This window comes from Rattus norvegicus, chromosome 1 (genome assembly GCF_036323735.1).
Source record: "Rattus norvegicus strain BN/NHsdMcwi chromosome 1, GRCr8, whole genome shotgun sequence".
NCBI classification, from domain to species: domain Eukaryota; kingdom Metazoa; phylum Chordata; class Mammalia; order Rodentia; family Muridae; genus Rattus; species Rattus norvegicus.
In genome coordinates, this window is record NC_086019.1 from 20323511 (window position 1) to 20336737 (window position 13227).

The following is a 13227-nucleotide window of genomic DNA, read 5'->3' on the forward strand; positions in this document are numbered from 1 at the left end:
TTGAGAATAACCTGGAGAATGTATGCAGCAACTGCTCCTTCTCCACTCTCAGAACACCCCCAAATCCTCAGCCCATCACTCACCAGGGTGAAAACTGTTTCCGAAGTCCTCTTCAGAGAGCAGTAGCTGTGTAGAGCAGGTCTCAAGTCCACCCAGCAATTGTCTATGTTCTGTTTCCCAGGCGACACTGTCATAGTTGCCTACTGTTGCCAATGCCAACACACACACACACACACACACACACACACTCACACTCACACACTCACTCACTGCAATAAATGCCCTTGAAACTCAGCCCCTCCCAAGGCCTCTGCAAGCTGCATAAGAACCTCTGAACGCTTCTTGCTAGAGGCCAAATGATTAAAAAACCACCATGCATAAATTGCTAACTATTCCATGTAAAAGCCTTAAAATATAGTTTTTAAAGGTTTTATTGCAGGTCACAGAAGCAAAGTCAGTAACGGCAAGCTGTGCTCTTTTATGTGAGGACTGACGCACATGAATACAGATAAGGCAGAAGATGAACATGAACAGACAAGGACAGGCCGCTCTTTCAGCAGTGATGGCCTCCCAGTGTGAAAGGCCCATCAGGGCACGGTACCTCCTTATGAGCCCTTTGGAACAAACACCCAGGGTGCTCCCACACTCTCCTTCTGAAGTGGATGAAGTTTGTCCATTCAGCTCCTTGCCTTAATGTCTGTCCAGCGTGGCTCTAGAGAGAAGTTTTCTCTCTTCCCATGCAGACATCCTTCCAACCAGCCCATGGAAACTACAAGAGTGTCTTCCCATGCGGTAAACACTTCCCCATATAGCAAAGTTGCTCTCACATAGTCTCCTTTAAGTGACATTAAATCTCCACATGCATGCATACTCTCTGAATCACTGCATGAGACTTCTTGGCCATGTATGGTTAACCTGTTCCTTTGCATCGGAAGATTCATGAGTCCTTTGACTTAGTGAATAGGAACTCTTCATGCGACTGCTGTCATCCCAATACTACTTCGCTTGGTGACTCTGAAACCAATTTGTGGGGCTGCAGAGATGGCTCAGTGGTTAAGAGCACTGACTGCTCTTCCAGAGGTTCTGAGTTCAAATCCCAGCAACCACATGGTAGCTCACAACCATCTGTAATGAGATCCGATGCCCTCTTCTGGTAGTGTCTGAACACAGCTATGGTGTACTCATAATAAATAAATCTAAAAATATGTTAAAAAAAAAAAAGAAAGAAATCAATCTGTGCCATAGTCAGACGCCACCTCAAAAGACAAAGAAATAACACAGAGGCACTCTAGGCTAAACGGGATGTGTAAGCCATCACGTGCTTAAGTGGTGCTTTTAATTCCAACACATCTCTGTTATTAATAAGAAATTTAATGGCCGAAAATCTTCTGGGGGGGAAAAAAAAAGGAAGGAAGCTCCTGCCATTCGGCATGTAAAAATGTAAATGTTAATTAATTCAGTTTTTATTATTTCCACCGCCCAGTTGCTCTGCTATCAGAAAGGGAGCCGTTGTTGGTTTGCCAAAGACAATGGCCACAATAAACACTAAGAGGCACTTGTACCTGAATTTTAAAGACAAGAAACTGAAATTTGGAGAAATAGAACCCCCTAGACTAGAACGTGCAGACTATAACACGTGCCAAGCAGCCTGAGACCTGCCCTTTTTACCTCATGCAGACCTTCCCTTCATCCCCCCCCCCTTCTCATCCCTTCACATACTATTACCCCACCTCCCCACCCCGGCACCCCCTGGCACATCAAGTCACTGTAAGACTAAGCTGCATGAGGGGGTGACCAAGGTGCTTACATTGGGATGTAAAGTAAACAATTAAGTTACTGGGGAAAAACAAGATGCTGGTCCTCAGAAAGAGATTAGAGCCAAAATAACCTGAGAGCCCACTAGCCTGCCCATAGGAGCAACATCATAGCTAGCTATAGAGATGGTCCAGCAAATATGATTTGATTACCAACGTGTCCAAAATACGGAAATAGGAAATACTACTGGTCTCACTTCTGACAACAGAGATAAAGGTAACAAAACAGATGAAAAGGAAGCATCAAGTCGTCTGCATCCTTTCTTGCCTTGGCCTCAGAGTCGAGCCCTGAACCCTATCGCACTGTGCAGCTTGCACAGCAGACAACTTGGGTAATGCTCCCAGGAGCGCCCAGGTATTTGTATCCATGCAAAACCTCTTTGGTGTTCTTCTGACTCCCAGAAAGGAAATGGTGTGACCAATTACCCCCCCTTTAGGAGACATGGCATAAGGGCAGAGAAAACACATTACTCTTCACCCTTATCACCAGGGTTATAAAGATGGGCAATAAATACTCTTTTATTGATCATTATTTTCGCTCTGTGAACTTTGACAACCTGGCCCACTCATGCTTGGCCTAGTCCAAAGAACAATTAACAAGTGATACTACGTTATTCTGAAACTGAGTCCCATAATACCTAGGTTCCTTCTTTGTTTGAAAACCAGAAAAGAGTTGAGAACGCACAGGAAAACCTCAAACCTAGGAACCGGCAAGGAGATCTGGCAGGCGAAGGATTTTACTGGGCTAGAGTGGGCATCAGGTCTTTTTTATTAGCAAACCATCTTTTTCTCTTATAACATGATTCTTGGAACATGAGTGGGTGTTAAGTGCATTAGTCCGACTGTACACAAGAAAGGTACTTCCCAGCATGCCCCAGTCCCTACTAGTTCATTTTGTGCTACCCACCCAGGCCTTCTGGGTAATTCGAAGGGAGCCTACGTTCAAGAAGATTCATACTATGACATTCAAGCACAGATCCTCTATTCCAAACTCATCACCAAGGAGCTAAGAAACTTCTGTGGCAAAGTAGGACTTGCTGGGACAAGAAAAGGAAGACCGCAGAGTAGATGGCATGGGACTCAATTCTGTCCCTTCCTCCCTCATAATGGTGGCATCGCTTTGATTAGGTTATGTGCACTGGGTGGATCATGATGACACGCTCACATACAAAGGGGACAACTTGGAGTGGTTATTATGATTTTTTTTCTTTTATTCCCAAACCCAGATATACATCTGACAGGAATTGTAGAAAACAGACTTTTCTCAGAGAGACATTCACAAAGGTGAAAATGGTGGAGACAGGATGTAATCGGAAGAACTCTTGTATAAAATAGAATCTAAAAACCCCATTGCATCATCATTTTTCCTGGGGTCACAGGCAAACTATATAAAACTCTGCCTCAGTTTCCTGCTCTTTGCCAATGTCTAACTCTCCTTCTAACTCCAGAATGAAGGTATATTAGGCAAAGTCATCAGCAAAACTCCTTTATTAAAAATTTCAAACTCTTTGTATAAAATGGGGAAATCAACCAGCATATAAACTTTCCAATATGAAGGTATATACAAATTATTTTTTTTTTAGTTTATTTTTGTGGGAGAGGATGCAGGTGACAGGGATGATATGGGCCTCAGAGGACAATTCATCAGGTTGTCAGGCTTGGCACCGAGTACCTACCCTCTGAGCCAACTCACAAGCCATCCATCTATTTTCCCAAAAAAAGAAAAAGGCCCTCCTCCCACTTTGGAAAGTTGGTAATTCTACCCTTTCTTAAAATAAAGAGGAGGAGGACCCGTTCAGTAGAAGAACAACTCCAGCTGGTGACAATGTCATTTCAGATAGTGGCATAGCTTTATGATTTTCACAAACTTGACAGACTGGATCCGAAGCAGCGCTTGTCCCAGAAGTCAGAGGTTTCCTGGAGTTGCCATTTGCCTTCTTGAAATGCAGTTTCCTGTGCACCCCTCATTGGGCTGGTCTTCACTGTACAGCACAGTTCAGCCTCCAGCCTCACCCTCCCACGTCCAAGGACTGTAGATGTGCATGACCATCCATGACTTAATCGTTAACAGATGCTTTTTGCACAAAATACTTTAAAAAAAAATTAAGACAATATTAAGGCAGGTAATCACCAGATTATAGGGAAGTAAAAATACTTTTGATTTCCAGGTACTCAGCAGGGAAATTCTTTATGAAAGGGTTTTCTTCCTCACATATAATGAGCTCCTTAAGGAAGCGTTCAGCAAACCTCAGTTGTCTCGTGGGGTCTTGGCTATTCTCAGATCAAGGTCCGCCAGGCAATGGCAATAGGTACATGGAGGGCAAAAGAAAATGACAGGAACGTCAGGGGCTCCCAGCAGGTTCCTGGCAGAGTACAAGTCTAGTAATATCTACTGGGCTTTTAGCCAAGAAATGGAAGGCGACTGGGCATTCAAACACAGGCCTGGACAAAAGAACTGCAAAAGAAGGAGGGGGAAGATGGCAATGAAACAGGGGACACTGGAAAAGCAAGGGGAGGTGGCAGCAGTGGTACCTTGCCTACTGCCTACCAAACAGAATAAACTTGGCTGCTATTCCAGCATGTGGGCAGCTAAGAGGAACATAGTGAGTTTTAAACTGGGCGAGGCAGTCGAGTGAGGCCAGCTTGGATAGATCAAGGATATATACATGCATAGAAGATACACACACACACACACACACACACACACACACACACACACACACAGAGAGAGAGAGAGAGAGAGAGAGAGAGAGAGAGAGAGAGAGAGAGAGTGTGAGTGTAAAAATGGAGAGTGAGGCCAGGCTGACAACGGTCCTCAGTTATCTCCTCTGTAGTGCAAACACCCTTGATAATTTGAGTCACTGTTCATTTAAGGTTCTCTGGCTATTGCCTGCACTTCTCAGAACTAACGTGCAACCGGCCAATTTCTAGTCCCTGGCCCCATTCTAAAGACCCAGAAAGGCACATTATCCAAGCCAACCTTTGTTGCAAGGCCACCATTTCCTTTTGCTGTAATCCACGTTAGAGTGATCTTTTTCTGGAAGATGGCTGTCCCTGCATTGAACAGCATTCAGTGCCAATGGGGTGCCTTCAACCATCAGGGTGCCTTCAACCAGGAGTCCCCAAACATCAGCTTATCCGCTTAGTCAGCAGAGAATACATAAGACATGCCATGGACTTGGCACATTTCACTGTCTTCACAGTCTCTTTTTAAGTCCCTACACCATAATTGCAGTTAAGTGTGGAGCGGTTTGGTTCCTCAAGTTCCTAGGCTCTTCAGTCTGACATTCTGGACCCCATGAGCTCTGGTCCCACTTCTCTTACCCATTGGCTCGGGTTTATCTCCCCCCCTTTTTTCCTTAAGCCCCCCCACTCTGGTGCAAAAGAGAACTGCGTGACCCTGCAGACTTCTACCTCAAGAACCCTGTCTGTACAATTGTCAGCCCGGCTCACAACTTCTCGCTCTCCCTAACCCTCTCACCACAAGAATGTCCATCCATCCACCCTCCAAACTTCTACCACTGTGCACTGCCTTTTTCCAAGCTCACCCACAGAACAATCCTAAGAGGGGACTGAGCTTCCTGTAGGAATTGGATAGAAAGTTGCACCCTGAATCACTGAAGCCCAGTAGCCCTGCAGTTCACTAAATGCCAAACTCAGAGCAAACCATTTGAATTCTTTGAATATCTACCATTCCCTTACTTGTCAAATGAAAACAACAGTGCCTATCTTGCAAGTTGTTAAGAGAATTAGAAATAACTTACGCAATAGTCCAAGTAAGAGTTGAGCACACCTAAATCAAATATCCGAAACCTGAAACACATGTGTTCCCAACGTCTCACTTTTGGGAGCACTGTATGCTTTAGTGATGACCAACTTGTAAGGATCTACGCAACCCTTCCCAAATGCAAAATCGTCCTACTCCCAGCCTCAGAGCTGGGATACATTTGGTCTAAAGGATCTCAGCTGAAGAATAGCAGCCTGGATTATCTCATAATATTCAATAAATTAAGCCAGGCATAGGGGCAAACGCCTGCACAGGGGAAGCAGATCCAGGTGGTTCTCTGTAAACTGAAGTCCAGCCTGGTCTACAGAGGGAGTTCCAGGATACCAGAGCTACACGGTGAGGACCAGTCTCAAAATATAAAGTAAAATAAAAATGAAGTAAAATGAAGGTCATGACTCAAAAATGAAAACAAACAACACTGAAACCAACAATGTGACTGCTTCAAGGTCAAGGAGCCTCAGGCTGTGGGACAAGAGTATACACTTCCTTATTTTCCCGTGAGGATTTGTTACCTGAACTTCTCTATGTTAAGCAGTGAATAAGTGCTTTACAGAGCAAACAGAAAAAATATTTAAAATTATTTGCATCAAGATGTTCACAAAACCAGCTTTAAAGGCAATGGTTTTTTGTCTTGATTTTTTTTTTTCTTTTTGAGCAGTTGTACTTTTAATACCTCAGTTCTCTACAGGGCACGAGGATTAGCAAAATTAGGCTGGACACATTCAATAACTCTGGGTCTCTGTTACACACAAATGAAACCTGGTTTTTTTGTTTGGTTTTGGTTTGTTTCCTATTTCTTTATGTCACGTTATTTCTTTAGTAATTTGTCTCAATTTTTCCCCTCAGATTTTTGCTCTCGACTCCTTCTAGACTGAAGAAAAGGAATATTTGAATTAAAATTTACCTTAAATCTGAGTCAAGAACGTACCCTAAGAATTTTACTTGTGACCATAATGAGCTTTAATCTGGATATCAGGTATAAAGGGCTTTTCCCCTTCATCTAAATCAACTTACACAAGTGAAATAAATGTTTAAAAAAAAATCTACATCATAGCTTTTTGGATATTTCACTATTTTGACATTTCTATTTTCTCTAGGCAGGCGTTGACAGTCGCTCACACTCATAGAAGATATTAGAGAATTTTGAAAATATCATGGGATCTCACGAATGGGAAATAAATCCTCTAGCTGGAGGCTAAAGGAACACCTATGAAAACAAAGGAGTGGGGTCCCATACTGTGTGACAACAGCTTTCCCTCATTTCATTGCAGCAAACATTTTATAGTTAAAAGAGAGGTAAACTATCTGGAGTGGGATACCACTTGCTGTCTGCTTTCTGGCGACAGAAAAATCAGCTAAAAAGAGATTTATGGACGCCTTCGTTATTTGAAGAATCTTTTATAAACATACTTCATATTTTTTTTAAAAGGATCCAAATTCACCTAAACTGTGTGATGTCATAGGTCGGGCATTCCCGCTTTGAGCTCCCCCCCCCCCCCCGCTGAGCCCTCTGTGGGTTCCCCTCTTCTGTAGCTTCTTAAAAGGTTTCTAAATGCAACCCCTGGCAACCCCATTTTACCTGAGATAGCTACCCAAACCTATTTAGAAGTATGGTTTCATGGATATGAAAATCGATGTTGAATAATAAAAAAATGAAGTTTGTTTTAAAACAATCCTTTGCGTTTATTAAAGAAATGAGTTTGCATAACAGTTAGATGATATTTGGTACTGGGGAATGTAGAGCATGAGAGCTCTTGGATATTTCGATTTTATAATCATTATACATAGTAAATAATACGAGTGTGCTCAGGATGAGTTCAGAAATTGCTGAAATTTATGTCCTAATCCCAGGATAAAATTCATTTAATAATTTATCAAATTAACAACTCAGTCATTTTAATTTTTTTAGTTTTTTAAAATTATAGCTTAATAACAACGTCAGTCTCTTCCCTTTCTTGCCTCCAAACCCTTTCACATCCTTCTCCTCAGTCAACTTGAGGCCTCTTTTTTCACTAATAGTTATTGTCTGTGCATGCGTGTGTGTGTGTGTGTGTGTGTGTGTGCGTGTTTCTAAGGATAAACTGTTCAGTATGTACAATATGTTACATGTTTATCTGATTTCAGGATTGTGCTTGTGGAAAAGCCAAGGCGAGCTCTTCCCTGGAGACCAGCACCTCTCCCAACCTCCACACTCCTCCATTGCTTGTTGTCCTTTGTGTGAGGCTGAGGGACTTATGGGCTCATGATTCCATTTGGCATTTTTGGGGCTGTTGTGCCTTTCTTGTTTGTTTCTTGGTTTGGTTTAGTTTGGAGACAGAGCCTCACTATGTGACTCTCTGGCTGTCCTGGAACTCACTATGCAAACCAGGCTGACTTTAAACTCATGGACATACATCTGTCTCTGCCTCCCAAGTGCTGGGATTAAAGGCGTATGCCATTATCAAACTGGCTATGGTTGTTTTTTTAAGTAAACATTGTAACAGAACATAACCCAAATATTAATTTGATACATACATGCTAAAAAAATGACAGCGGGAAAATATACAAGTATTTTTCCCCCATGGTCAAACCATGACGTTTTTATAAATCTTTATGCATACGGTATAACGGCTATCCTTCATAACACAACCATATCAAATCCAGGCTGACGTGTTCAGGCAGTGTTGGTGGCTATTGCATAACATGATGCATACAAAGCAAAATGTGTGTGTTGCGTGCATAGAATCAAAGCTGCAGCGAAGCCACACCAGCAAGCACTCCCAAAACTACAGGCTCCGTACATGTTTGATTTTGAATTCTCAGCTATTCTGCAATCAAAACCTCTTACTGTTGCCAACTCTTTGCCAACCCTGCCACAGGTAGAAGCTAAACAATCCTTCCCTCTCTATCACCATAGCTGCCTATCCATCATAGCCCTCTCCAACAGACAGGTCTTGCCCTCTTTAGGTCCTGGAACCCGGTAATGGCTGCTTCCCACACGTTTCCTGAGCTCGTATGGCCAGGGTTTTAAGCCCCTCTGGATATAAAGCCAACCATTTAGCATCATAGCATTCACAGACTGTACCGTTTTGAGATCTCTGGGGTTGAGTGGAAGCTTGAAAACCGCTGAAGAAAGGACTCTGAGCATTAGCATACACACTTACCCAGAGCTAAACGCTCATTTCCCTTCACCTTTGCCATTCCGGAGGGAAATTCAGACAATTGATATACTTGCGTGAGTATAATAGACATTATCTTTCTCACTTTACATAGAATGGAAATAATATAAACTATATATTTCAGCGAGTGCTTGGATGTTGAACAACTTAAAACAGACTGGTAAACTTTTTGTATCTGATGATAATTAGCTTAGGTTGGCCAAAAATGATACCTCTTCCTTGAGTGTATGTGCCAATGGGGTCCCAGCACGGAATCCCAGCAACATGGTCACAGCCTTTTTCAACTCAAATCACAATGATGTCTAATTCAGGGGCTAGTGAGATGGCTTGGAGTTTGATCACAGGAACCCACACACATGGGGGGAAAAAAAAAAAAAAACAAGTCTCAAAGCTGTCTGCTGACCTCCACATGTACTCAGTGCACATGCCTGCCTGCGCGCGAGCACGCACGCGCGCGCGCGCGCGCGCACACACACACACACACACACACACACACACTCTTATGGAGATGTCTAATGTCTAATTCACAATGACTGACCTTCCTCCCTTGACAACTCAAGTTTCCAAAGAGTCTGGCTTGTCAGTTCACTCTCATATCAACTCTCTAGGAAAGCAGGGTAACTGGTGGGCATGGTGTGCACCCTGGATCTTGGCTAGTGCCCCACTGTTAGCTTTTCTTTAGTCCTTGCTTGGTCTGGGCTGCTTCCTGACATTAGCTACATTACACATCTCCAGTGTTGTTGTAGCTGCCTGAAAGTTCCTTTAATGGCTCTTCTAATCCTGTTGAGCCAATCCCCTATTCAGTCTCCAGTCATACACAATTTTGCTTTCAGAATAATAAAACAATAAATAGTGAATGCCCCCCTTTAGACGTGACTTGTCCATGCCCTATGTCCAAGTGGAATGTGTTATTCCTAACATATCAAGTTCTACACTTCACTCAAAATCTGGCTCCTGTTCACATCCTCAGTGAAGCTTTCAGGCTCTTGCCCAAATTGACCCCTGACTTCTCAGATTATTACCAGCAATAGACTCCCAGATATGAGAGGCGCCTTTAGGTCATACTGGTCAAGTCATTTTATGTTACGTTACGGAGCAAGGATGTGAGGGATGGGCAGGCAGCATTGGGTCATATGACTGGCTGCCTGCACACAGGCTGCAATTCCCATCTCATCCCTCAATGGCCAGTGACACAAGTGACTCAGTTTCTTCATAATATTTATATACCTTGCAAAATAGCCAAACGCTTTTCTCTAAAAATTAAGCGTTTGTATGAATTTTAGAAAGCTTTGTATTACTGTGCTTTAAAATTACCATCCATTGAGTGCTTTAAAATGGAAATGGTTTCCTTTGTTATAGTGTTTCCATCCTGCATGGAAATGTAATGCAAATGTATGCTTCCTATTTTCCTTGTTAAATCCGCTCTCCCTCCCCCAACTCAAAACCATCTCCAGGTTGCATCTGGTCAAAATAGTATGACCTCTTAAAGCAATCGTTAATGTTTTACAACTTCTTGGATGAAGTCTTTCTACGTTGCTGAAGCCCATCTTGAATGCAAGAACTCAAGTCATTCTCTCCTGTTGTAGCCTGCTAAGTGCTGGGCCTTCTTCAGACACGTTCCACCAAAGTCAACTTACTAAAAATAGAAAGGAAGGAAGAAGGAAGGAAGAGAAAAGAAAACTCTTTCCTTTTTAAAGATTTAGTTATTTTTGTGCAACTGCTTACAGAAGCCAAAAAGAGGGCACCACTTCCCCTGCAGCTAGAGTTAGCATGTGGTTGTGAAACATCTGATTGGGGTGCTGGGAACTGACTGGGGTCCTCTGAAAAGCAGTCTCTGCTCTAAGTGCTGAAACATCCCTCCAGACCCTCTTCACAAATCTTAAATGAGGTACCAAATTAATGTCCCCAATGAAGTCGTTTAAATGTGTGATGCTTTCTAAAAAAGGTTTATGTATCTATGTATATAGTGTATTATTCCATATGTCATTTAAAATTCAATCATATGTAGAAATGGGGAGTGTATACAGGCCACAAAACTTCATTTAAGGAAAAAGCCTCAAAGTTTATTGCTTAAATTTCATTTTTTGTAAATGTTAGAAAAACGAAAAATCAACCAATCTCTCTCCCTCCCTCCTCCTCCCTGTCCTGCTCTGCTCTCACCCTCTTCCTCCCTCTTCCTCCCTCCCTCCCACCTCACACTTCCTCTCTCTCCTCACCTCACACCTACACCCTTCACTTTGCAATGATGACGATGACCATTCTGTTTTGAGCTTCACCCAGCTATGCTCCCCCACCATTCAGGAGACATATCTCATAGCAGCAGTTTACAACCTGTCTAAAACTTTCGGTATTTTATTCACGTGAACACTGCTTGCTGAAATCCTCACTACTACAATCTATGAGGAGAATGGCAGCAAACTATTGTATGATGTTGGCCAGACGGGAGACTCACATGAAGATTTATAAGACATGTCCGTGAGGGAAAGGAAGAGGGCTTGGGCTGCTGGCCTGGCTGTCATTAACTGCTTAATTTTAGACACGTCCCCTAACCTCGCTGGCCCACTTCCTTCCTCACCAATCAATGTAGAGATTGTGAACATGGTTATCTGAATATACACCAGCACTCTGCAGTCCTAGGAAACTATAATACATGCACTGAACTATTTTTCCATAAAATGACTAAGTTCCTTGACAAACAAATGTCTTGAATTAACTACAAATCCCTGACGCTCTGACATCAACTCTGTAGTAAATGTGGCCAATTCTATCAGTAATTCACAAGGTTTATTTTCATAATCACTCAGGAAATTTTGTTTTGCATTTATTTCTTTTGTGTGCAGGGTGGGGACTAGAGAGCCACGATGTGCATGGCGAAGTTAGAGGATAGCTTGAAAAAGCTGGGGTTTTTTTCCTTCTACCATGCGGCTTTCAGGGACCAAACTCAGGTCCCTGGAAGAGGATTGGTAGGAAGCCATTTCTTTACTCCTATTCAAAATAAAAATTGACATTATAGGCTAATGCTGTTATACTCCGTTACTCCCTGGAATATCATGGCGACAGCCTATTGCTGAAGGTACCACTCAGTGCAGTCACAGAACATGGAAAAATCCACCTGCTGCCAACCTGGACGCTTTATCATTATGGGTTCGCTCTCCCAGTGCTGAAAGGTTCTGGTACTATTTTCTGTGTATACTTTCTCCGCGGGAGAAGGGTCACCAGTGGTATTACCCAGTTGTGAATCCTGTAAGCTACAGCAATAGCTAGCATTGAACGATATACCCATGGGCACAATTCTGGCACAGATGTTATGGAAGTAACCAACCGCTCTTTACTTGAAATTAAAGCCCACTCCAAAGGACAAAACTCATTCCTGAGACTGTAACTGAGTCAAAATTACCACACTAGCTAGCTAGTTCACGGGCCCTAAGGTGGCTGTTAGCAACACGTGGGTCAAGACTGATCCTTCCTTCGGGATCACAGGTCAGATACCCTGCATATTTATATTATGATTCAGAGCAGTAGCAAAGTTACAGCTATGAAGTAGCAATGAAAATAATTTTATGGTTGGGGGTCACCACAACATGAGGAACAGTATTAAAGGGTCACAGCACTAGGAAGGATGAGAACCACTATCCTATGGGGGAAAAAACTAGTACTATTATTCTGATAAATGGCCATAATAATAAACTGCCCCCTCAAAGTCATAAAATAAAATTTAAATTGATGTAAAAGAAGGGACAGAAATGCTGATTTTCTTCGCCATTTATTTTTTGGAACCCCCGCCCCTTTTTTTAAAGTCTACCTCTGCAGCCTATCAAATAACTCCAAATCACCTCCAATCGTGTTTAACAAATCACTGTCCCCCGCCATCAAAACTGAAGGAGCAACTGAGCCGTGTGCAAGAACCGACCTATAAGTAGCTGGGGGAACTACTGGATGACAGGGCTGGAAGAGGAGAGAGTACATCGAGACAACTCCCACCCCTACCCCCTTTCACACCCCCATCTCCCACACACGGCCTTGGCTGGCCTAGAACTCACCGAACCAAACGGACTGTTCCCAAATGTGGAGTACTCTCCCTTCTTCTCCACGGCACGCATCACTGATCAGTTACTTGTTTTAGTATATTTACTGTCAGACTCTAATTCTTTGTCCCTATATTCCAGAAAAGGTTACTGGAAGGGAAGCAAAGAGGGAACTCCTCATATGTATATATGGTCAGAGCTCCTGTGGTCAACATCCATAAGCACTGAGCATGAGAACTGTGTCTTCTTCCTCTATCATGAAGACTAATGGCCCCATGAACAGTAGAGGGGCAACAGGGCAGATCCCACTCAGACCCACGACTCACTGCAATCAGTGATCAACTCACAGAAATTCAGTTGCTTAGCCATGGAATGTTCATAAACATTTTCAATGGAGGATCAAACTATCCCAACTCCAATATGGACCCCACGATGGCCATGCC

At 42.9% G+C, this 13227-nt stretch overlaps 1 protein-coding gene across 4 annotated transcripts in view; it reads right to left on the minus strand.

Annotated features, from left to right (window-relative positions):
• Arhgap18 (Rho GTPase activating protein 18) overlaps window positions 1-13227 on the minus strand; it is a 233880-nt gene that overhangs the window by 100563 nt on the left and 120090 nt on the right. The window contains exon 1 of one of the 4 annotated variants that reach the window (XM_006227680.5): window positions 84-370. The exons of the other annotated variants lie outside the window; for them this stretch is intronic. The gene's annotated coding sequence lies outside the window, so the exon portion shown is untranslated. Of the gene's footprint in view, window positions 1-83; window positions 371-13227 lie in introns of those variants that run through there. 4 annotated transcript variants of the gene reach the window in all.